Source organism: Notamacropus eugenii, chromosome 2 (assembly GCF_028372415.1).
Source record: "Notamacropus eugenii isolate mMacEug1 chromosome 2, mMacEug1.pri_v2, whole genome shotgun sequence".
Classification (NCBI taxonomy): domain Eukaryota; kingdom Metazoa; phylum Chordata; class Mammalia; order Diprotodontia; family Macropodidae; genus Notamacropus; species Notamacropus eugenii.
Genome location: NC_092873.1, coordinates 204,108,320 through 204,135,132, shown reverse-complemented (window position 1 = coordinate 204,135,132; position 26,813 = coordinate 204,108,320). Strand labels below are relative to the sequence as shown.

At 36.8% G+C, this 26,813-nt stretch overlaps 1 long non-coding RNA gene across 5 annotated transcripts in view; it reads left to right on the top strand.

The window, feature by feature from the left end:
- Positions 1-534: 534 nt before the first annotated feature.
- LOC140526726 (uncharacterized) overlaps positions 535-26,813 on the top strand; it is a 190,473-nt gene continuing 164,194 nt past the window's right edge. Inside the window, exons 1-3 of one of the 5 annotated variants that reach the window (XR_011974498.1) lie at positions 535-831; positions 20,475-20,678; positions 23,605-23,706. This is a non-coding gene — a long non-coding RNA (uncharacterized lncRNA). The remainder of the gene's footprint in view (positions 832-20,474; positions 20,679-23,604; positions 23,707-26,813) is intronic. The other 4 variants (XR_011974500.1, XR_011974496.1, XR_011974497.1 and 1 more) reach the window with 4 other exon arrangements.

Genomic DNA, 26,813 nt, shown 5'->3' with positions numbered 1-26,813 from the left:
TTACATTCTATTGGGAAGGAAATAACACACAGATGTGTAAATGCAAAATATAAGCAAAGTAAATTTAAAAGAAAACTAAATTGAGGGAAAGGGTAGATCATGCACAATGATGTAAATCAGGAAAGATTTCATTAGGAGCTGGTACTTGAGCTTGAGATTGTAAGGGATTGTGAGCTGAGATTGTAAGATTCCAAAAATGGAGGTGCATTCTGCACATTGGTGCACTGCCTGAACAAAGGCTTAGAGCCAGGAAATAGACTGTTGTACACAAATTGTTTTCATTGACATGTAAATATGTTCTATACAGCACATACCCCCAAGAGATTATTAACTCCTTGGGGATAGGAACTTTGTCATTTTTATCACTTTATTCCTGGTATCTCACGCATAGTAAGCAATTAATAAAAGTTTCTTATTTTGTCAATTATTAACCTTTATTAAGGAACCTATCATTATAGGAATAACAAAACCGTTCTACTTCAGAGTTCCAGTAAGTGTTGGAAAGCATTCAGATAGTGATATTATAGCTGTTGGTTGCAGTAGGGTGGGGTGAACCTATCTCTGGTAAGGTGGTGGCGACAGATACTTATATTGTTAATGCATTTTTGCTTATTGTTAATGTAATTTTGCTTCTTAAGGGGAAGATGTTTCCCATCCATCAATAGGCCCATGTGACCTGCTTAAGTCACATGGAAGCCTGAGTCACATAGAACAAGAAGGGGTGGAGCAAGAAGGGTGGAACAGAAAGGGGCGGAGCTAGAGCAGAGCTGAGAGGAAGTTAGTCAGAGCTGGGCAGGACAGAGGAAGCAGGCAGCTGGGGCAGCAACTACTGTGAGTTCCAGAGCTTGTTTGTGATTGGTTTAAGGAGTGGGTTTGTGGGAAGCCTAACAGAGGGAAGGCTTGGGGATGGTGGCGCCCTCTGCCTTTTTACTGTGTATAGATTTCTTTGTTACTATGATGGATTTGGTTTTCTGGTGCCTGAATAAATGTTTTGGTTCTGTCTTCCACATAGAGAGTCTGTTATATTTTGTGATTCAGAATTGTGCTGTCATATTCATGGCCACTGTAGGTGCTGTGAATATCATGTTGGCACTACAACACTTTCTAAAAGTGTCATTATATTTTATGTTTTTTAAAGTATTATGTTTTAAAATTACATGAACATTTTAACAAGTTAAGAAGTGTTAGCCCTAGTAAAGAAACATTTAAAAGCCCACCATGTGCAAAGTACACAGACCACAAAGACAAAAAAAGCAGAGAGGAACAGCTGAGCTGAGTTGATGTCATCTGCCTTCACAATGAGGCTGTAACCAGATGCCATGGGGAGCGAGGTGGCCAAACAGATATATAGTATTGTACTTGGAGTCTGGAAGACCTGAGTTCAAATTCTACTACCTTTGTGATCTTTAGGCAAGATACTTGCCTCAGTTGTATAATGAGGATAACAATAGCACGTACTTTACTCAATCAAGAGAAATAACACAGGTAAAGTGCTTTCTTTGTAAGTCATGAAGAACTGCAATTTCTAGCTATCATTAGTATTATTTTGAGGAAAGAGAAAGAAGAGTAGAAGTGTATCCTTGATCGGACTAAACCTACACAGGGAAATGTACAGAGTGTGTGAGGAGAGGGTGTAAGCAGAAGGGGCTTATGGAGGTTAGGAGGAACATTGGAGGGAAAGCACCTATGATATTGGGATTCCTGTTTCCCACCCCACCCCACCCCACCCTGTTGTCTTATTGTAGTGATAAAAAGCTGATCTTTTCCCCTGAGTTTATTGTTTATGCTGAAGGATGTGGCTTATGAGCAGTGATGAAGCTACGTAATAGGTATAGACTAATCTTGTTTATGTAATTGTGCTTGGTGATTGGCTTTCTCTGTCCTGCATGGGTGGGAACAAAGTATCATGTAACAGACACTGGGACACAACAGACCCAAACCAGGTCTTCATATTTCAAGTCCACCATTCTTTCCACTAAATTATACTGGTATGTGGTAACTAAAGAAAATAATCTGACTGACAAGAGAACTCTCTGATGAGATTAGATTGAAAAAATCCATGTTCAAAACATGGAAGGAGGGATGAACATCTGTCGATCTGGTTTAGAGGATAAATCAATAACAGTGGCTGAAATGAAAACAAAATACTGCTATGATTTTCCCTTGATGTTCCCTTGAGTGATAAGAGATCACCAATAGACCCTAAATAAGGAAGAAGGTAAAAATTGTCATGTATTGGTCAAGTTAAACAAAGGTCTCTTTTTATGCCCTCACTTCAATTTCCTGTATTATCAAAAAGCATTTCTACAAGCATGTATCGATCACTTTTTATATTTAGGGCACTGGCATTCCCAGGTCCTGGAGAAAACAATAATTTGAAGAAATATTAAAATAATAACAGTCATAACCATGACAGCTAGCATTTATATAGCACTTGAAGGTTTGCAAAGCACTTGACATGTATCTCAGTTCATACTCACAGCAAGCTTGAGAGGTAGGTGCTACTAGTATTCCCACTGTACAAATGAAGAAACTAAGGCAGAGATTAAGTAACTTGCCCAAAGTCATACTGCTTGTAAGTGTCTGAAATGGGATACAGGCACAAGTCACATATAGAAACATTCTACAATCTTTAAAATACTATATAAACGTCAGCTATTCATACTGAAAAAATTAGTTCAATTGTTCAATTTCTAATCCAGTAGTAGAAAAGAAAGAATTATCAAAGAATTAGTTTAAATGATATTTCGTCAGTTTAGCAGGAAAAGGAGATGGTAGGTTATCCAACAAAGATAGCAATAACGGGCATGGTTACTACAGCCCATTTAACTGTATACAATATAATCATCAAAGAAAAGCATTAAAAATATTGTGACCACCTCTGCCTATAGTGTCATGTTGTAGGTATCGTGTTCACAAGTCAAATGCTATGATCTCCAAAGAGAAATGAAACTAGTATCAGTGATTCAAAACTGGTTTTCCATAGGGTCTCCTGGTGTACTGTAGGAAGGCATCAGGGTGAGCTTATTTCGTCATTGGGTTGTGGGGTTGCTTTTTTTTGTTTTTTTTTTTGTTCCTTTGGTACTAACAATTATTCTTCATTGGCCATAGGATAATAGTTATGGCATACTCAATGCACAAGTTAATAGCAACATTTGTAACTAATACTGTAATAGCTAATATTTCTATCACACTTTTAAGATTCACAAAAACAATTCAAATATATTATTTGATTTTATTCTTACAACAATGCTATGAAGTAGGTATTATTGCAACCTTTCATTTCTCAGATGAAGACACTGAGAGTGAAAATGACTAGAGGACTTGTCCAGGGTCACACTGCTAGTAAGATTTCCCTGACTCCAAGTCTAGGATTTTATCCATTGTGTCACCCAGCTGCCATTTGATCTTACCGCTAATGTTTTATGAATAAGTAACTTAAATTCAGTATGGCATTTTAATATCTCCATTTCAATATTTTCCATGAAGAAATAAAAATATAATTTAATTCAATAAACATGTGAAATCACCTACTTTGACTAACCCATTTTGCAAAGCCCTGGAGTTACAAAGGCAGACAAAATACCAACAGTTTTCAATGAACTCACCTTCCAGCACTATTAAGTGGGATCCTACAATCTTTCAAAATTTATCACTTATAATTTCTACTTAGTGTGACAGAATAAAATGGCTATTCAAAGATCTTACTAACTAGAGGATCTTCTCCTAAATTATATCTATTGAATTTGCCTTAGCCATTTGAAATCACAAGTGGAAACTAATTAAGACTAAATAGAAAAGGTAGCACTTATTTATCAAGATTTACCAAAGTCCTATTTCTATAGCCTACTTCATTTTTTTCTCATCAAGGACTACTTTGTTTAGAAGACTAAAAACAGAAGTAATCAGGTTGTCTGACTGACTCAAAAAAAATCATAAGAGCATTTCCAATTAACTCATCAAGTCAAAAATAACATTCGATCTCTTTAGCAGATGATGTTGCCTGATATGGCCAGCTTAGATCTAGTATTTATTAGCAAAGTGAAATTTCAATCAGAATATGAGGTTTTTTTATTTGGGATTTCCCCACTAAGAACTATATCAGAGCCTGAGTTAACATGAGACAACCAGGGCTATGTTTCAGATTAATATCTGGTCCATCCTCCAGAGGAACAGCTAGCTAGCCCTGGAAGAAAACTGAGGGCAGAAAGTGAAATAGGAAAAGTGTAGATGTGAGAGAGGGAAAAGGAAGTGAAAGAAAAGAGAAAGCATAGAACTGGGGGGAAAGGGAAGTGCAGAAGTGAAAGGAGAGGGGGAAAAAAAGATAGGATTGAGGAGAAAAGGGAAGTGTATTTGTGAGGAATGAAGATCCTTATTTCTGTCATCTATGGACTTTCATTCCTCACAAATACAATTGACACCTGGATTACAGCCTTCTCCATTCCAAATTCTTGAATACCCTCAGTATCTTCAATTCCCATGACTGATCTCATTAACCTATCTCAAACACCCAAAGGAGTTCTTATACCTTAGAAACCATTTCCCCATGTCCCTTAACTGAGGATTTTCACAGGTATTTGGATTTCTAATTAAGGCTCTTCTTAGTTAAGTTAGATTATTTGGTAGTAGACTAAGTTGTTAGTAATAATGAGTACTTAGACTACTCAATTTACATTAGACTGATCATTGCATTTCTAAATTACATTCATTTTAAAAGTTTGGAAGAAGAGGAAATCAGTGGGAGAGAATGACAAATAAGGGTAGTTTATTCTCCTCTTAAGGCAGAAAAGAACCTAAAAAGAAAGTGAGAGGAGCTAATGGATGGGGAAAAAAGATATTAGAGATAGAACAGAGAAGGGTAGACAACTGATATCCTAATGGAAGGAAGAAAAAAGTGAAGGAGGGAGGGAGGGAATTAGGAAAGGAAGGAGCAGAATGAAGGGTTCAGCCTTGAGACACAAGTCTCCTCTTGCGAATATAATTCAGATAACTTTCAAAACACAATAATCAAATTATAAATACCTTTATATATAAAGGCACTTTAAGAATCAGTCAACAAACATAGATTAAGTACCTACTATGTGCCAGATACTGTGCTAAACATAGGGAATAAAAAGAAAGGTGTAAACCTCTCTGACCTCAAGGAGCTTAAACTATAACAGGAAAGATCACATGTATTCAACTAGGTACAGACGTTTGTGTGGATATATGTAGATGTGTGTTTTGTAGTCATTCCCTTTGACAGAGATGACCTTAAAGTTCACAAACCTCTGCTCAGAGATTTTTGCCAAAAGGAAATTATTATAACTGCTCTATTTTTCTGAATTTCTAAGATACAAATACTACTCAACAAATCATTAATATTGTCTTCCTCTGCGTGAGCTACTTGACAAATAATGTATCCGTTGTGCCATCTCATAAACTGAAGCTTCCCTACAATAAAATTTCAAATTCAAATTTAGCATTTTCATGTCAAATGTCCTATGAAGACTTTATAATAATTTCAAAGAATGAGTTTTTTTTCATCTCTTCAGATGTATAGTTCCTAATGAACTAATGCTTGACCATAAGTAGCCCTTTTCCTAACTTTAGTTAGCTGTTTTTTTGTTACCAAAGGCCCTTGGGGCTAGTTCACAAAACTCAAATCAAATCATGGAGACTTCTCTAGAGAAGGCAATATAGTACAATGGAAAATGCATTGGCCATGAAGTCAGAAGCCTTGGGTTCAAGTCCTATGCAACCTTGAGCAAATCGTTGAACTTCCCTAAGCCTCAGTTTCTCCATTTATGTTATGAGGGGCTGGACTAGGGATCTTTTCTACAGTTGTGTTCTCAATGCTAAGGTGTCACCACTGTTTTCTCTGTACCAGTCAGCCCTACAAATATTTTTTATGCACATAGTCACTTCAGAGAGGATAGTGATAGGTACTAGATCTGTGATTTCACTGCAACAGGAAAAGTCCCAGCTGAAGAAACTCGCTCTCAGGGAGGCGCTTCTTCTGCATATCTTCTTAGAAAGCTACCTAGAGCAGTCAATCAGCCAATCAATTAACATTTGTTAAGGTCCTGTTCTGGGCAGGGCCTAAAGTCAGGAACACTCTTCTTCCTGAGTTCTAATGTGGCCTCAGACACTTACTAGCTGAGCAAGTCACTTAACCCTGTCGGTCTCAGTTTTCTCATTTGTAAAATGAACTAGAGAAGGAAATAGCAAACCACTCCATTATTTCTGCCAAGAAAACCTCAAATGGAGTCATGAAGAGTTGGACATCACTAAAAGATGAATGAACAACAATGGCCTGTTATGTGCCAGGCATTGTGTTAAGCACTAGAAATACAAAGAGAGGCAAAAAAGAAACCCCCCCTCAAGGAGCTAACAGTTTAATGGGGAAACAACATGCAAACAGCTACGTACAAACAAACTAGCAGCAGAACAAATTGGAAATGATCAATAAAGGGAAGTCACTAGAATTAAGAGGGATTAGAAAGGCTTCCTGCAGAAAGATGGATTTTTTAGTTGGGCTTTAATAGAAACTGGGGAAGCAAGTAAGTGCAGATGAGGAGGGAGGGCATTCCAGGAATGAAAGACAGCCAGGGAAATTGCCCAGAGTTGAGAGATGGAGTGCATTATTTGAGGAACCATAAGAAGGCCAGAGTCTCTGGATCAGAGAGCATATGGTTGAAGTTTGGGGAAATAGGAAGAAGATATAAAACTGCAAAGGTGTGAGGAGTAGGTTATGAAAGACTTTGATCACCAAACAAATGATTTTATATTTTATCCTGGAGCAGATAGGGAGCCATTGGAGTGTTTTGAATTTGGGGATAATGTGATCACATCTGCAGTTTAGAAAAATCACTATGTCTGCTAAGTAGAGGATGGACCAAAGTGTGGGAGAAACTTCTGGAAACCAGAAAGCTGAGACTAAATACGAGGTGATGAGGGCGATTATATCATGGCCAGGGTCACAGAGCAAGTAAGTGTCAAAGACCCTTAACCCAGGCTCTTCTTGTCTTCAAGGTCAGCTATTTATCCATTACACCTTTCAACCTCTCCCTCACTTTGAAACTCTCAGTGGAATGCTACATATGTGTACACACATTGTTTATCCCAAAGGAATGTAAAATCTTTTAAGAGAAGGGACTTTTCAAATTTATATCTTTGTTTCCCTCGGACCTACTATAATGCCTGTCACATAACAGACTATTAGTAAATTCCTGTTGATTGAAACCTTGATAATAAGTCACTGAAGAATGACTTCTTAATTATTTTTTAGAGTTCGGGGTAGATAGTAGACATCTTTCTCATCATCTTTCCTTTATAAAAACTATGCTCAACTTTAGTTCTTTCAGTAAGCGTAAAATCCAGAAATTGGGCACCTATTGTCATCCCCCCTCCTTGACAATGTCATTGACATTGCCCATACCTTCTTTTCATTGCCAATTCAGTCTAATATTTGGATGTCTAGGTACAACCAAAGAGGAACACTGGATAAATCAGTAACTTCAGTCATCCACAGAACATAGCACAGGCTTTCTCGTCAATTACTTTGTGTTTCACTGAAGTAAAACCAGGAGTAACTGGGGACTTGACGTTAGTTCAGTCACATCTGATGAGTTCAAGAGTAAATGTAATGGAACCTGATGAATGCAAAACAATCAGGCTTGATTCAATGACCTAATGTTCTTTGGGCTTGTCATTTTCTGACCTTTCATGCTGTTTCATTCTGGATGAACATTTCCTTAAAAAGAGGAAAAATGAACCACTGTCTTGTAAGTGTTTAAAGGAAAGTTTATCTCATAATGAGCTGATTTTATGTGAACAAGAAAAGACTACTATTAATAACTGCATATTTAAATAAGCCCAAAGGAGACTCCTGAAAATGTAAAGCTCTTTAAATTCACATCTGCATCTGTTCCCCTGAGTGAAAGTTATGAAAAGTATGCAATTTTTTCAGTGGTAAGCCATAATATAAAACTCTGAAGGGTCCTTTTTAATGCCTCTGAAGGGATTTGAAAGGCCCCATGGAAAGTTTATAATCTCCCCCCAGAAAAAATCTAACAAAATGTGTGATAGAGCTTTAGGTTTACTTCCTCATTAATATAATAATGTTCAAAATCTTATTGTCCTAAATCTAGACATACCAAGAGAGATTTAGAATTCCACATGATTTGGAACACACACACACAACACACATAGAGTCACACACACACACACACACATACACACACACACACTCCCATCAGTGGTAATAAGTAAATCAATGGGTTTCTAACTAAATTTGCTGCTGAGGAAACTATTTCAGAAACCTTTCTTTCTAAAGAAATAGTTATTATACCCCTTCACTTTCAAAATAATTACAGCCTCACTGACTCCTTAGGATAAGCTGCACAAAGCACAATACACACCCAAAGCACTATGCAGATGTTCATTTTTACAGCTAAACAATGAATATACAATTTTGTGTGTGAAAACCTTCTCCACTGGCATTAAGTAAAGAAGTCTTCAGGAATTACCAAGATGATTTTCTTACTCTTCTTTAAGGCTAGTGCCATCCCTCTGTGATTATATCAGATTTATCCTGTACATATCTTGCTTATTCCTAGTTGTCTCCATGTTGTTTACCCCATTAGACTGTAAGCTCCTTGAGGCAGGGACTGATTTTTTGTTGTTACTGTTATTTATTGTCTATTATCTATCTCTGTATCCTTATCACTTAGTACATAGAAGGCACTTAATAAATGAATACTTGTTGACTTAACATAGAATCACTCAAGGTCATAAAGTGAATGATAAAGGCATGATAAAAACCCAAGTTAGAGGCATGCTAAAAACCCAAGTCTTCCTGACTCCAAGTCCAGGACTTTATTCACTATACCATGCTGCCTTTAGCCTTGAAACACAAGCTCTGCTAGTGACTCGGTTCTATTTTACATATTGCTGAAGTGGTATGACAAATTCATTTACTTCAAGCTATTCTAAAAATATATTGTTATTGAACATATACCTTAAGGAGATCATTAATAAGAAGTCCTCATAAAACCTAAAATATTTTTTGTGTGTCTAGCAAAGAACTGACAACAAAATAGGTGTCCATTGATTGGTGAATGGCCAGTTGTGGTACATGAATAGAATGGAATATTGGTTAACTGTAAAAAAAGGATGGCTATGATGAATACTGAGAAGCATAGGAAGATTTATATGAACTGATACAGAGTGACACCACTCTGAGCCAAGAAAACAGCATTTACTACAATAGCAAGTAAATAGAAAGAATAAAAACCATAAAACAATAAAAAAATGACTATTCCAAAATGATACAGAATAAACATGACCTCAAAGAAGGTATGGAAGACACCCCCACATCACTTTTTTTTGTAAGAGGTCCATGAGTATGGAACATTAAATGTTTTCATACTTTTTTAATGGATTGATCAATTTTCTTTTTTTCAGTATTAATAAGGTTCATTCCCCTTCCATATCTTTGATCTCTTCCTCTTCTTCAGATACTTTATGAATCAATCCTTTAATCTCCTCATAATTCTTTCATCTCCCGCAGAAACCTCTCCTATGTAAACTTTCTCTAGCACAACTGTTTGCCATCTTTTTATTTACTCTTTTATGCCACTTATGCCTCTTCTACAAATGTTATGTCTCTAGGACTGTGATGTTAGCATCTAAGGGTGGTTATTTCACCTTCCTTTATGATAAAAAATTTCTTATTTTTAAAAATCTTTTTAGATTTTCCTATCTTTCTTCTGATCCCCCCCATCTTCATCTGTAAATACCAAGGATTACTTTTCTTAGCATGACCAATCTTCTCTAGACTAGTATGATCTTTAGCTCTGAAAATGTCTTCATTAAATTAATTTTACCTTCACTTGTTCTCTCTGTTTAATCGGCAATACAATTCATAATTTTCACATAGTAGGGAGATAAGTAGTGGATAATGTGAGATACTTGAGAGAGTGCTGAACTTGGAGTCAGGGAGACCCAGATCTAAATTTTGACTCAGCAGTTACTGGTCTTAAAAATCTATATAAATGTTAGTTGTTATTATCATTATATCAGCTTTCTCCTTAAGAGGGTACAAATGTGTTTATATTCTAGATTGGTGTTGTCCTTGGCTGCCTTAACTCTCATTTTGGCCAGTACATCAAGTATTTGCTGACAAAGGTGCTTCTTAGGTTCCATTGGTCTCTTAGTTAAAGAAGTTGATTTACAATGGTTGAAATTCTATATGTAATTATTATATTTTGTGTCCAAGTTATTTTTTCTATTCTTGTCCTATATTTTATAATCAATTTTTAAAATAAGTCAGGATGGAGCTGTTTTTACTACACATCTTTTTCTCATTTTTACTTTTCATCTATATTATTTTCTCCTAGCTTTATACTAATTTTGAACTTCACAAAATCAATGTCTTACTGTATACACATATCTTACTGCAGGATAATTCTTATGTCAATAAGTCTTTCATGTTATTACAAAACAATCAATTTTGTTTTTGTGATGTTATTTGATGCTCATTATTTACCATTTTTTCTGAAAGAATGTATTCATGATATATAGACGTGAAACTTTAAAGTCTATAAGTCTTTTGCCTCTCTCATTACTTATTCCAGCTTCATATTTTCCAGTATATTACTTTCATTCTGCATTCTACATTTTGCATTGAAATAACTTTGGCAGAGAAAACAGAATCCAAATAAGAAATGAACGGCTCTCCATTCTCTTGAACATCTCTTTTCATTGTCACACTCACCTTGGTATCATTTCATTGTTCCTTGTTGTTTCCGAAATATTGCTTTTTAAAAATGTTCCTCTGTTTTTGTATAGGGCCATCTGAGGTCGTGGATTTTATTATTGACTCTTTCCTCAAATAATGTCTTTTGCATATTACTAGTCCCTCAAATTGTTATTTTTCCTATACTCCAGCTGTAGCTCTCTAAGCTAACAAACTTGGCAGATGTGTGTGCATGCTTTCCTCTGTCCTTGCTTTTCAGCTTTAAACTTTCTCAACTCAGATTCAGAAGGATAAGGGATAGAGACTGGACTTGTAATTTCATTGACATAAGATTCTTTTAGGTGAGAAAATTCCTCCCAACGTAGGTCAGCACCTTTTCTGTAAGTTAAAGTCTTGAGAGACTTACCTAAAAGACAGAGAAGTTAGACAGAGAAGGGTAGACAGACAGAGAAGACAGACAAATCCAGGGTCGCACAGTCACTATGTATCACTGGGGCAACTTGAGCCTACATCTTCTCTCTTTCAAGATTAACCCTCTATTCACTTAACTGTATTGTCCCTCATTCACTTCAAAACTCTCAATAAATGAAGTTCTACATAATGTGTACAGATTTTTACCAGCATTTCTTATTCTACAAAGGTAGATGCATCTACAGTGCAGTGCATTGACAGTCTTGAAGCTCTGACTATGGACAAGACTGGACTTATATGGAAAGGACTCAGAGTTCCCAGGAACATTGTCTATTCTAGTTTGTGTGGACCAATGGAAATTATTTCTTATATTTTGCTTTACTGTTGCCAATACAAATCCCCTTCTTATATACTATGTTTTGAACTAGATCTTTACTTTTCAAATCCTGCCTTTCACTTCTGAAGCCCCCATCTTCACATAACATCAGTGCTGTCTCACATCTAAGATTAACCAAATCATAGATTATCTAACTTGCTATTAGATAATTCAGTCATCAATCAAATGTCATCCAGCCCTTAGCAAAAGCTGGATAAAGACAGCTGATGCAGGCTAGTGGACATGTTGATGCTCTCTCTTCATCTACAATTTGCAAATTTTATGCTTTATTAACTGAGGTCACCTGAAACAAAGTACCTAGATTGTGTTATCTGAATCCCATGAAGAAATGCTTTCACTGAGTTAAAACTGAATGTCGTATCTTCTGTCTTATGTAAAGTTAATAATAATATAAATTTAAATTGTGCTTCTATGGACTTATTTTTTATTTGGTAAACTGTGGTTGAAAATATTCTCCACCATAGTTATCCCATGTCTCTTGGTAAAGGAACCACATGATAAAGTCCAGATTCAGTTTGATTTCAGGAATAAAAAGAAACAAAACTATCTTTGCAGATAAGTCAATATGTCTAGTTTATATAAAAAAATAAAATTATATGACATAAGGTATTTTAGTACCTTCCAAGAAAGAAAGTCAAATTTAGTATTCAGTTTTAGCAATCAGCTCTTGCTCTCTCTCTCTCTCTCTCTTTTTTTAAAGTTTTGGTTTTCCTGGCTCACTAAAACTGGAAATCAAGAAGACAGTATTAGACTCCATCTTACTGCTGATTGAGATGGAAGCTTTGATTTGCTTTCGACCCTGGGTCAGCATGCCCCTCTTTAGGCTACCTGGTGCCTTTCCCACTGCTAACACCCCCCCACCCCGAGGCTTATCATATTGGTCCAAGCTTAGTATAGACCTTTAATTGGCTTTAGCCCTAATGCAACTCACAACTTCTGAATTCAAGTGATTTACAAGTGATCTCAGTTTCCTGAATTGCAGGTACTACAGGCTTGTGCTACCATACCTGGCCTAATCAGGTCATTTTTAATGTGAACTAATAACATTTAATCTAATTCAAATCAATGGGCCTTTTTTATCTGGTTACTATGTGCAGTGGAGTACATGGAGTGTTCAGGGAGAACTAGCATCTCTGGTGTGAGGGCCTGCCAAGGCCTTTCCAGGGCTGTTCATCCATCTTTGGTGTCCACCTTCACCCAACTCTCACCTGTGACTCCAAGAAGCTGTAGCATGTGCAGTGGCCATACCTTGGTAAAACCATCTTGACAGGTGGGCTAACCCAGGTTGAGGGTAAGTGATAGGCCTCAAACCCATTGGTGAGTTAGGAGGATGTCTACCCCAAGCATGTGGTGACTTCCCACAACATAATAGGTGAATGAGAACAATTTGTTCCTATGGCCATGAAAGTGGCTGTAGGAAACCCTATCGAGTGCTTAGAGCTTGGTCAGATATTGAAGATGCCAAGGTTTGGTCAGACATTGAAGATGCCAAGGTCATCTACTGCATCCCAGGCCACTGCCAGTCATCCTAACCTTTGTCTTCTCACTGATTCTGGAAAGAGAGAGCGAGGCTGATGACTGTGCAACTCTGCCTTACTTAAATCTAATTCATGCTTGAGTGAAAACATCACCCTACGATGTTACAAGCAACTGAGAACTACAAGATGAGAAAATAGAAACAGTGAGTAAAGACAACCCTTTCGAGGAGTTTGGCCATGAAAGAGAGACATGATATAAAGACTTATTAAAAATCTGGGAGATAATAGGAATGTTTATAGGTGACCAATTAGGGAAAAAATGGAGATGAGAAAAAGGGGGGAAATTTTAGGGGACATCTGGAGAAGATAGGAGGGACCAGGGTAAAAAAAAAAGTATAGGAATTATCTTTGATATGGAAATGATTCATTCACCCTTTCATCAGAGACTGGAGAATAGAAGTGGAAATGAAGAATAAGAGGGTTTGAGGAATATAGAGTGGAATAGAAGAGAGACATCAAATGGATTATAAATACAATAAATATACAAATTGTATATATGTGTATATATATGTGTATGTATATATACATACATATATACATATATATAAATGTACATATATATACACATATATGTACATATATATGTAACGAAGGAAAGGAGGTCCTCTGAGAAGGAGGGGAAGAAGAAGGAATTATGAAGAGAGAACCTAAGATGAAGAGATCTGTGATAAAGGAAAGTTTAGTATTGAGACGGAGTACAGATACATAGTAGGAGAAAACGCTTTCACCTCAGCAGATGGTGACACCACAGCAAGAGAATAAGAGGAAAGAATGTTTGGAATCTGTATGTCATTGGACAGAAAAATGATCAGTTGATAAAGGAGTTCTTTAGAGTCCTATCATGACTGAACACAAAGCTAGTGATATCTACCACTGCCTCTGACTGACACAAAATAAGAATTAGAACCACTGACATACAATTGGCTGGAGATGGGGCTGAATCCTCATCCTAAACCTGTCAGGGAACCTAATCCCAAAATGGAGAGAGATGAGGGACATCCAGGAAATACCCTTCATTAGAACACAGGCAATCCCTTGAAGCAAACCCTTCTAGCACATCAACTGAACTAAGCCTCAAGACCTAAGATTTTTATAGGCTCTTTCATAACAGGCTGTCTGGCCTAGAAAGTGACTACAGGGTGAGTCCTACACTGGATATGAGCCTCTTTGGAGCTGACCCTCTATTTACTCTGGCTCACTGTGGCTAGAAGCTCTTATAGTTCTAAGACCCTGGTGGCAGAGGAAAAATCATGTGATGATTAGATATACAGGGGTGTGGGGAGCTGACTTCATGCTCAACTCAAATGCCAAAGCATACCAAGATGGAGGGTGATGAGGGCCACCCAAGGAGTGAAGTATAGAGAGTTCAAGAGGATGGAGACAAACAACCTGCATTGGTAAAATCATTTAGCCTTTGATCTTAGAGCCCCTCCACAGTACCGTATAAATACAGTAACTTCAAGATGTGAAATAGCTTAGAGAGAAACTCTTCAATTTTCTCCTGCTCCTTAAGAATAATACTCCATACAGAAGATGTGTTTACTATAAAACTAGCTATGCTTCTTTGGGAAAAGGAATGGAAAAGCAGCATTGGACAGTGAAGAAAGACATTTCTAGTAAATAAAATTTTGGCTATTCATAGCTGAGCCCTCTGTTACTCAAACCCAACATTTTTTTATAATTTCTGACTGATAATAACTAGCATTGATACAGTGCTTTGGGCACCTAGATGGATAGAGTACCAAGCCTGGAGTCAGGAAAATCTAAGTTGAAATCCAGCCAAAGGGGGTCACAAAGAATTGGACACAACTGAAAAATGACTGAAGAACAATACAGTGCTTTAGGGTTTGCAGAACTCTTGCTTAGGCTACTTCAGTTCATTCTCACAGCAGTCCTGTGAAGATGGTGCCATTATTTTACTGGGGTCATCTAGCATAGGGTCTGAGCAGGATTTAACTCAGGTCCTCCTCATTCCAAGTCCAGCACTCAATCAGAATAGCTTTTGCCTTAGGATGAGAAAGGAGAGCACATGAATATCTTTATTTTAAAACATTTCCACTAAGCACATAAAGTACAAATTTATACCATTTTACATTTGATGAGCAACTAAAGTGTAGCTACATAGAAAGCACTATAGCCCAAGCCTAAGGAGTTTGATATTAATTTTAAACATCAAGATTAAATACACATTGGTGCAATAGCATTAACAAATATATATTGGAATATACATAGTTTTATATGTGTACATATAGTTTCATATATGTAATATATCAATGTATATATGTAATACATATCCCAATATATTACATCAGAAATTAACATAGGACCTCTGTTGAAAGCAGAGTGTTCTGGCTTTCTTAGAGAATACTTTGCAAGAAATGTTTTTGTTTTCATTCAAACTCGGCCCTCCTAATATCTTGAATTGGTTTTTTTCATGAGCATCAGAGTTGGGTTTATGTCAGGCCACTGAAATTTCTGAAGTTTGTAGTCATAAAATGACCTTTTGGTTTGGGTTGCTCTATTGACAGTGCACAGCTTCATAGGCTGTTGGCAAAGGAATGGCTTCTTTTATTGCTTTTGTGATATTTGGTCCCCATACTTATCAGCTATAGCATCCTCCAGGTCATGTAAAGCAAATGGATTAGGAATTAATCAGTATTCTGTAGGATTTTCTGAGTCAAGAGTGTCTAAGACAGGCTGACCAAATAGTGAGAGGCTGTGGCAAAAGTGTGACTCAAGCCACGTTCCCTAACATAGTTGAAATTACTCAGAACAAATGAATCACATTATTTAAATCTCTAGTGGTTCCCCGCCCCCCCCAACATGTTTCTTACTGACTTCATTCTGCAACCCAACCCTCATCTCTAAGGATAAGTGGAAGGACAGGGAACATAAAAAGTGGATTGCTACAATCCAGAACAGCCCTCAATTTAAAATCTGAGCCAAAATATTTGAGTTTTTCTAACTTTCAACCCTTTCTTTGTCTCCCTGTTTCCTGGCAGGTCTTTGATCATGATTTATAATTAATGCTGGCACTCTGGCCAACTTCCTGCCATGCTGCTGTTCCCCACCCTCAGCCTCAGACAGGTTACTCCAGCCGCTGCCCCAGAGTTCCGCACTCTTGATTTAGGAGAGGTCATCATAGCCCTTAGGTTTGAGTTTCACCATTCAGTTCTCTGGCAAATCCTACCAACTTCCTATAAAATTTCCCCTTCTTACAGCACACTCTGGGAAGAGTAATCAAATCAATCCTACCATTTCTGGAAAGGATGTCTCAATCCATTTTCCTATGAATCCATTCACCAGCCTCGTGACTTCTGAGCCCTCCCTGGCTACCAATCCTCTATATATGCTGACTTTCCTATTAGAATGAAAGGTACTTAAGGTCAGGGACTATATTACTCTTAAAAAGTACATCCCTAGAATTTAACACAATGCCTGGGATATAGTAAGTACTCAATTTTTTTTCATTCATTCAATTAATTAAAGTTTCCTACATTTATAAAGGGGAAGCTAGGTGGCATAGTGGATAGAGTACTGGGTCTGAAGCTTGGAAGATCTGGCCTCAGACATTTACTAGCTGTGTGACCCTGAGCAAGTCACTTAATCCTGTTTGATTCAGTTTTCCTTTCTGTAAAATGGGAGCTGGAGAAGGAAATGACGAACCACTCTAGTATCTTTGCTAAGAAAACCACAAATGGGTTCACAAAGAACTGGACATGACTGAAAACTGACTGAACAATAACAAGATATTTACATAATACTATGAAGATTTTATTACTATTCTCAGAGCAAGAGGAGTAAAGCAGAATAGGAAAGTTAAGTAGGACAGGAAAATGGCGAGTGCAGAATGGTGGGACTCAGCCCAAGAGATGTGATGAACTTTCATATGTCAGGAAACAGAGAAGTGGAATAGTGGCTAGAGTGCTGGTCCAGGAGCCCGGACTCAAACACTTACTAGCTGCGTGATGCTGAGCAAGTCACATGACCTTTATTTCCTTCAGATATTACTAGTACATACTTTCCATGGGGTCTTTAAGGATCAACTGACACATATGTAAAATGCTCAGCACAGACATAGCAGGAGCTATATAAATGATGATGATGATGATTATTAATATATCATTTTCCTTATGATGACCTTCTGAGATCTATAATAAAAGTATTAACCAATCCCATTTTAAAGATGAAGAAGTCAAGAGAAGTTAAGTGCATAGCCTTGGTCAACCGAAGAGTAAAAGATGTTTGAAAAGTACTTTACATCCATTATGTCTTTTAATCTTTAATCTTTACATCTATTATGTCTCACAGTAGCCCTGTGAGATAGGTGCTGTAATTATCACTAATTTAAAATCAATAAACTGAGACAGAGAGAAGGTAAATGACTTACCCAGAATAAATATCTGAGATGAGGTTCAAAATCAGGTCTTCTAACTCAAGGAAGCTGCAGTTCCAGCTGGATCCAGGGTCCAGTTCTTTGTCCTCTATAGCCCTCTGTCTTTCAGAGTTCAGATGATTAAGGCAAAAATCGATGCTCGCAAGGATCTATCAGGGGAGATCAGATACGTGTACAAATAATTAGCATGTGAACTAGAATGTGATGAGTATACAGGAAAATAGAGGCGAAATGTATAATGAGAGATCTAAAGTAGGTGGAAAAGAAATGCATAGAAGCCATCACAGAAAAATTTTATAGTGCTTCCTTCTTTAAAATATTAGCATCTTTAGTGGCTGCAGGTCAAAAGGAAACTAGCTTTAAATAGTATTCCACTTGAAAATACTTTATACTCCTTTGGAACTAGTTACACATGGAAACAACTCCCATGGAAAAATAGTCCAACCAGCTGCTGTTGGTATGACAACCTACCACCCTCTACAGCCACAGGTGCTAAAGATCTAGAAAAGACAATTTCCACCACCAAGTCCATGGCATTGTCAAACAGTCAATGTCAGGAACTAATATAGTTTAATAAACAAGATGACACTAAAGAGGATGTTTATCTATGTGACTTATCTCTCTTCTGCACTTCAGCCAAACTAGTTAATTTTCCATCTGGATCACTAGATCTTACCATTTACCCTGTAGCTTCATTCCTCAAAATGCTGAGCTGTATTCACCTGCCCCCTCTCTTTTTGAACCCCTAGATGTTGTCAACTACTCTGTAGGTGTGCATTGAATAACACTGGATATTTCCAACTTTCCTACAGCTAAATCTTGCTATATGTTATCTCCTCTATTAGAATACGTGCTCCTTTTTTTTCCATTTGTATACCCAATCCTTAACACAATGCTTTGTACATTGTAAGCATTTAATAAGAAAGTGTTCATTTATTCCTGATAAGGAAAGCAGAGTCCCCATCCCATTTGTTAAACCAAGGACAAATGCAATTTTTTGGGCTAGGAGAAAAAAATAGGACTCTGTGAGTGTATCTAGAACATCATTTCAATACTGGTATTATAACTGCGTTGGGATAATAATAACATCTACCTCCCATTATTGTTATGAGGATCAAATGAGATAATTATAACACACTTTGCACAGTGCTTGGTACACAGTAAGCACTATTGTAAGTTATTATTGTTATTATTATTAGGCACAGGTTAGTTTGGGTTTTTTGTTTATTTATTTTCATCTTTACTACAAATTAGCCTTTATTTTATATTAGCCTTTCTTTTCATCTTTACTACAAATTAGACTAAAGGTTTTGTGACATATCACCTTCTTGCAATTTTAAAAATATTTGTAATATCTGAGTATACTATAAGTGTTTTGGCATTTTCTGTGAACTCAGTTTTCAAGGGAAATAGTGAAGTTATTATTTCATCCATGACACATCTGAATGGTCCCACCCAAGCAATTCCAGCTTTCAAAAACTGTTGAATTTCCAGCTACAGGAAACAAATGACTTTCATTTGTTATTCACAGCTAACACTATGTGAAAAGTAGATAACAGTACATGTAATCATCTTTGTCATGTTTTACCAGGATTAAACATAAATTGCCTCATTCTTTCAAACTGTATGTTAGTAAGGAAAATCAATATTTGCTACTTAACAATACGCTTTTGTAATGCTCTCAACCCACCTATGATTTAAAAAAAAAAACTTTCACAAAAACTAAACTCTACTATTTTTACTTTATGGCAGATAGAGGGAGTAGAAAACCTTTTGGCATCAAAGCTAAAAAAATAACAGATGTGTAGTACTGTTACTTCTTTTCAAAATTAATATTGATTTCAGAAATACATGATTGTAGAAAATGCAGTGATTATGATGCCTCTGTGGGAATTAAAATAAGTATTCTTACCTTTGTTCCTTTCCATCGCCCACTGCCATTCATATAATGCGTTCCTCCCTTAATCCATCTTATGGAATTCCTACTTTCCTTTAAGATATACCTCTAGTTTCACTTTCTTACTTGAAGTCTTTCCTTATCTCTCCAACTGTCAATGTCTCCCTTTCCTAAATACTTTATATTTGTTACCTTGTACTTATTTATTTTTATGTATTCTTTATAAGATGGGAAGAAATACCATCCTTCACGTATGTGGAATGGACTGGCAAGTCTATATGGTAGAGATCCTGGCTTTCTGTTTTAGACCATAAACAATTATTCTGTGACTGCTTCTTGGTTATTTATTGTATGGCAGAAAGGGAGCTTTCTATTGGCTGCCGCAGCAAAAATAGCTGATATATATAAGAAGTTCCAATACTTGAATTCATTGTTTTTCTAGTGATGACTAATGGAAAATTGGTACAAGGTGGGCACAGAAGGTTAATAGAGTCACTAGGCCTACCCTACTGCCTAGGGGCAGCTAGGTGGCACAGTGCCCTAGAGTCAGGAAGACTTGAGTTCAAACCTGGCTTCAGGCACTTGCTTATGGCCCTGGGTGAGTCACTTAACCCTTTTTGCCTGAGTTTCTTCATCTGTAAAATAAGTTGGAACAGGAAATCTCTCTAGTATCTTTGCCAAGAAAACCTCAAAAGGGATCACGAAAAATCAAGTGTGACTGAAATTATTTAACCCCTGTATATTTCAGTTTCCTCTTATATTAAATGGGGATCATAATAGCACCAACATCACTGGATTGTTGTGAGGAACAAATGAGATAATAATTATAAATTGCTTAGCACAATGCCTGGCACATAGTAAGTGCTGTATAAATGTTAGTTATTATTAGTGTTGCTTTCTTTACTTGGACCTATATGTAACCATGAATATATGGCTCCTCTTTTCATAGCCACTTTGCATTTGATTAGAAGCTCCTTGAGGGCAGGAGCTATCTTTTGCCTCTTTTTTCTGTCTCTAGCACTTAGCACAGTATCTGTCACATAACTGCTACTTAATAAATATTGATTGCTTGACCTATTCTTTCCTGCTGTTAGTTGAAGGAATACATAGATGACTACAGTCCTAGAAGCTATGAAAGATTAGAAGAACAAGTCACCAGAAGTCCAGGAACTGGAGTCCATCCCAGAGTGTTCTAAAAGCTGACTGTAGTGAGAAGTATGTTGTGTGACTCTGCCCAGCAAAGCCTCAAGATCAAGATATGTCATACAAGCAAGGGAGCACGTTTGTCTATCAGTGAGGTAACATTTATAAGTGAACTTGGGGGGATGAATGTTTTGTAACAACCACTTTGAAATCTCTGTCTCCAGGGACTGAAGTGGTATAGGGGAGAATGTAACTCTAGGTAAATGAATAGAGTGCTGGGCCTGGAGTCAGGAAGACTTAAGTTAAAATCCAGACTCAGGCACCAGCTATGTGACCCTGGAGAAGTCACTTAACCTCTATTTATCTTAATCCACTGGAGAAGGATATGGCAAACCATTCCCATATCTTTCCCCCAAAGAAACAACAACAATAATATCAAAAACATAAGAGTCACATGCCACTGGGTAAATACTTTGCAGTTTCAGTTCTTTGGAGGCCTGCTCTGTAAATATGCCTTCATAAAAAATCAGTTGATGTTAATGGGGTAAATTTTGATGGGATGTTAATCACTGGGTCAATCAATCATATAGAGGTAAAATAATTTACCTGATGATAGATACTGGGGAGAAAATATCGGAATGGGAATTCCAGTCAATAGCGTAAAGAAAATGACTCCAACTCCTTATGAGTACTCCTAGAACTCTGAGGGGGACATGTAGCCATTCTCTTTCTTTTGCATATTGGTTTAATCAACTGACCACTGATTCAACCAAAAAAGAGAACTAGTTGCTCAAGCTTTCCATTTTTCTTAGAACCGCAAAGGGTGGTGAACAGTGGACTTTGACATTGTGTTTGAGGCAAGGGAGGATGACAAAATGCTCAAATTCCGAGTTTCACTTCCTTGTAAAACTTGGACTTTGGATTAGGGATTTTCCAAATTGTTCTCACATAGTGGGATTTCAAACTATTTTAACAGATAAAATACTTTGACTGTACTTCAGCTTAAAGTAATACAAAATGACTGGGCTTTTGAAATACAGCTCAAAGCATTTTGACTTTAGAAATTTGGACCCAATACAAAGATGTCAATTTCTGTTCAAATGTCTCTTTGATTTTTTTTTTTTTGTGAAGTAAAAAGTGAAAAGAATGTAGAAAAATCAAGAAAAGTTTCAGAAATATCCTCAGTATGACTATCATACTGTCGTCTGTGATTCATCACAGTGATGGCCACAAGCAATAGTGATCCCTGCAAGCCCCCTTTTTTTCACAACCCTCTAGGCATTTGGGGGTGGAGTGGGGAAGGGGGGGAGTAATCTAACTGTAATATTTTGCTGGAAGTTGAGTAATTGTCAGGATGTGACAACAGAATAGTTGTGGATGATCATAACAGCTAGTTTTCTCTCAGCCACAAGAGAATAATAAAGAATTTCAGGAGCATAAAACTAGGGAAGGATAAACTACATAGTATTTCTGCTCATGTATATGTGTCCTCTCTGGGCAGTTAGGTGGTGCAGTGGATACAGCACAAGTGCAGAAGTCAGGAGGACCTGAGTTCAAATCTCACCTCAGACACTTGACACTTACTAGCTATGTGACCTTGGGCAAGTCACTTAACCCCAATTACCTCATCCTGAGTCATCTCCAGTCATCCTGATGAATATCTGGTCACTGGATTCAGATGGTTCTAGAGAAGTGAGGCTGGTGACCTGCACAACCCTCCTTCACTCAAAACAAAGTGAAGTGTAAGTCATGTCACTATTTCTCTGATGGCATGGTCTTCTTCGGCAATGAAGGACGAACATACACATGTGTCCTCTCTAATTGTGATCACCAAAATATATGTGCCATTTATCACTTCCAAGAAGGATATACTTTAAGTGTGTTCCTTCTAGTGAAATACTTGGTATTTAATAAAAATGGCCCCAGAACTTTTAGGAAAATGAAATATTGTCAACATTTAAAGAAGGTGATGACTATTTTATTCTATTTACGTATACTAACCTGAACAAAATAGATGAATGACATGGCACATTGTATAAAATGTTATGGATTCAAATTTTATAGGTGGCATACACCTAGCATCTCTGAATCCTAATTTTCTAATCTGTCATATAAGGATAATAATAGCACCAATCTCACAGGTCTTATTATGAGGACCAAATTAAATAACGTATGTAGAAAATTGGAGACAGCTAGGTGATGCAGTGGATAGAGTGCAGGACCTGGGTCACAGAGACTCATCTTTATGAGTTCAAATTTTAACTCAATGTGTCCCTGGGGAAGTCACTTAACCTTGTTTGCCTTGGTTTCTTCATCTGTAAAATGAGCTAGACAAGGAAATGGCAAACCACTCCAGCATCTTTGCCAAGAAAACCTCAATTTGGGTCACAAAGGGTTGGACACAACTGAAAACAACTCAGTAATTACAATGATATGTTAAGAATTCTGTAAATCTTAAGGCAGTGTGATATAGTAGATAGAGATATGACTATAGACCCAGGAAGATCTCGATTCTACTCACACCTCTACTGCACATTGACTATGTACTACAAGGCAAGTTACAATTTTTTAGAAATTTTCCTCATACAGAGTTCTGTATACTAATGAAATCATAGGTCCAGTCCTAGTCCCTATTGTTAAGTTACCATACTGATGAGCTCACAGTTCCTCAGGGTATGGACCACTAATTTAGGACCTGTGAATTTCCTGCAACCAAGCAGGACGATGTGAGAAAAAGTTAAAGTACTTGCAGGGTTAACCTTGAGTGATCTAGAAAATTCCACTATCTAGATCAATTTATATTCCAAATCATAGAAATATAAGACTATGAATTTAGAGCTAGAAGAAACTTAGGAAGTCATCTAGTCCCTATATTTCAAACTCAAGGCTCAGGCTGTGGTGGCCTCCAAACTCCTCAGGGCCAACCCAGAATTGGGAAATGTTTAGTAAAGTAAATAAAAATAAAATATAACATAGATAATGTTATGTTGTGGTTTTCAAAGTCAATATGCAACTCATAGGGATTCATTTCTATTTGAGTTTGACTCTACTGATATAGTCCAGACCCTTCATTTCACACAGGAGGAAATTGAGATCACCAAGATTGAATGATCTGCCCAAAGTCACACAAGGAGTAAGTGGTCGATGCAGGATTCAGATCTAAATCCAAACTAAGTTATTGAGGTAAGAATCAAAAGAGATCATGCATGTAATTCGTAAATGTGATTAGCAAACCTTAATTTACTATATAAATATTAGCTACTTTAAGGAAATGTTCTCCTCTAACTAAACTCATTTCCTTTTGGCATAGGGCTAGTGAGTTCTATCCTCAGGAGATAACAACTGGACCTTTTATTTCACTGATATAGGCAAATCCCATAGAAGTAAACTCCCTCCGTTTATCTTAGAGAGGAGCCTAGATCACTGAAGGATTGGGTGACCTGTTTAGGGTCACAGTGTCAATATGTATGAGAGGTGGTACTTAAATCTTCCTAAGTTAAAGGTCAGCTTTCTATCAACTCCATTTAGCCACTAAAGTGATTTTCCTAAAACCCAGGTCCATGCACATACACCTCACACAATAAACTCCATTGTTTCCTCATTGCTTCCAGGATCAAATACAAAATGCTCTATTTGGTATTCAAAACCCTTCATAATCTCACCCTCTCCTACCTTAACAATCCTCTTACACCTTTCTTCCTACCATGTATTCTTCCATCCAGTGACATTGGCCTCTTGGATGTTCCAACAAAACAAACAAACAAAGCCACCAGCTCAATAAGAAACAGACAAACAAACTAAAACTCCATTTCTGTACTCCATGCATTTTCTCTGGCTTTCTTCTATCCCTAAAAAACCCCCGCCCCTTTTCTGACTACTGACTCTTTGGTTTCCTTTAAGTCCCAACTACAATTTTATCTTTTACTGGAAACCTTTCCCAACCTGCCTTATTTCTAATGCTTCCCTCTGTTAATTATTTCCTATTTATCCTGTATATAGTTTGCTTTGTATATGCATAGATATGTATACAAATATATGTATACTTGCATGTCATCACTCTGGTTAATTGTAAACTCCTTGAGGGCAGGCTGTCTTTTGCTTGTTTTTTATAATTTCAGCACTTAGAACAGTGCCTAGCACATAGTAGGTGCTTAACATTTATTTATTGATTTAGAAAAGACCTAAGACTTTTTGGGAACTGAAAGCTTAATTTGAGTCAAGGTGACCTGGCAAGGCAAAGATGAAATGTCATTTTAGAATCCATTAATAGAAGCAGGGACCAATATTGTCCCACTGTACACTACTGTACTGGCCAGAGTAACAGTTTTGTCCTTTTCACCACAAACAGAATTTTCCCCTAATCCTTTTGACTTAAATGCATTATAAGAGGTGCCAACACCCTTAGAAGTCATAGGTCAGTGAATCCTTATGAGACAGATTTTTTTTTACTTGGTCCAAGAGGTTATAACCAGGACCACAACATAGGGTCATAAGAACACAGATTTGGGCTCAACATAAAGAAAACTTCTTAACAAATTAAATGGAATCAGCTATCTAAAGGAGGTACTGAATTCCTTGTTACTATGATATATGTATGGGGGGGGGTGGAGGGGGTTGTGGAAGGAGAGGAGGGATTGGGTGGGAATCAAAGACCAGCTGATCACTTGGGACAGATAGTATATATAGCATTTATGATCTAATTAGAATAGAGTTTGAATTAGATAATGTAAAGTCTTTTCCTGGAGGGTAACTCAAAAAATCTATAATGCTAATTTTTATATAATTTCCTGAATGAGCTCTAGAATTTGTAGAAATACTAATTTTAATTAGTGTTGTGAGTTTTTTGTAGAGACGTGATTTGGCATACAAAAAGAAGTTCTAATTGTTCTCAGATCCCTGAGTAGCCAGGACAAATGTCCCTTTACTTTTTTCCTTCTTGTGCTTTGCTACATGAAGTGTAAATTTGCCCTTCAGGTCATACTCAAAGAACACAATGAAAGAAACTGTACTCTCAGATTCTAGTCTTAGCTTTGCTCCTGACCACATATGTGACCTTGGGCTTCTGGGCCTCAAGTTCTTCATCAATAAAATGAGGGGATTGGACAAAATGGTCTCTAAGGTACCATCCAGCTCTAGCATTATGTTGCTATACTACTCTAAAGCAATGCTATTTATTTAGTTGTGTATTTGAGTTACTCTTGGAGATCCTCTCAATATCTGTCTGTGTGCCAGAGGCACCACTGAGCTGAACAACCTCACCCAAATTCATCATTTACACCATTATCTCATTGAATGATAGCTCATCATTCTCCATGACCCTATCTTTTCTGGGCCTTGTGAGATTTTCAATGAAAAGCCAATTATTAAACTAATGTTATTTATTTAATTTCTGAGGAAAGTAAATGTCTATACACAATATTATGATTTCAAAAGCATATAAATGATTCTGAATAACTTAACTTTCTCCCATGACCTTGCATTTACCTGAGCATTCATTTCCAGTAATAAATCCTGACATATTTCAAGTTATTTTTCCCACTCAAAAAGGAAGCATTCTTTAAAGTGATACTGGCTACTACTCCATGCATATTTCAGATATAGTATTTTCCACACAAATTTAACAGATATATCAAATACAATCAAATAGAATAAAGTAAACAAAACAAAAATAGTGAAAATAACTTCTTGTTGCTATTTTTAGTAAAAATGTAACACACAAGTGTCATTTAAAAAATTACACTAAAACACTCTTTAAGTTAACATTTAGCATTCAGTGTTATTAACCTTGAATTCCATTCATAGACTGTGTGACTTTCCAGTCAAAATACTCTTTTCTGGCTGTCGTTCCTCTTTATATTTATCTCTCTCAATTAGATTGCAAGCACCTTAAGGGTAAAGACCTTGTATTTGTATTCTCAGTACTAAACAGTAGTGTAGTGAGCAGTAAATAAATTATTTTGCATTCCATTCATTTACTCAAACATAAGAATTTTTTTTTCATTTTTGTGTACATTAATTTCTAGCTCTATTCTTCTGATACATCTGTTTTTAAATGAGTTGAAATAAGTACATCCTATAAAAGGGAAGAGATTTTGCTTTCCCTAAAAAATTGTAAGGTGGATATAACTACCATTTTCTGTGTCATGTCTAGTACTTGCATAAATTAAAAGTGACTAAGTAACTTACACTTATCTCGAATGATGCATACATTAAATACTAGAGTTTCTTTTATCCTCCTACATAAAATGGAATGAATTAATAAATAGATAACACACTACTAGACACCTGAG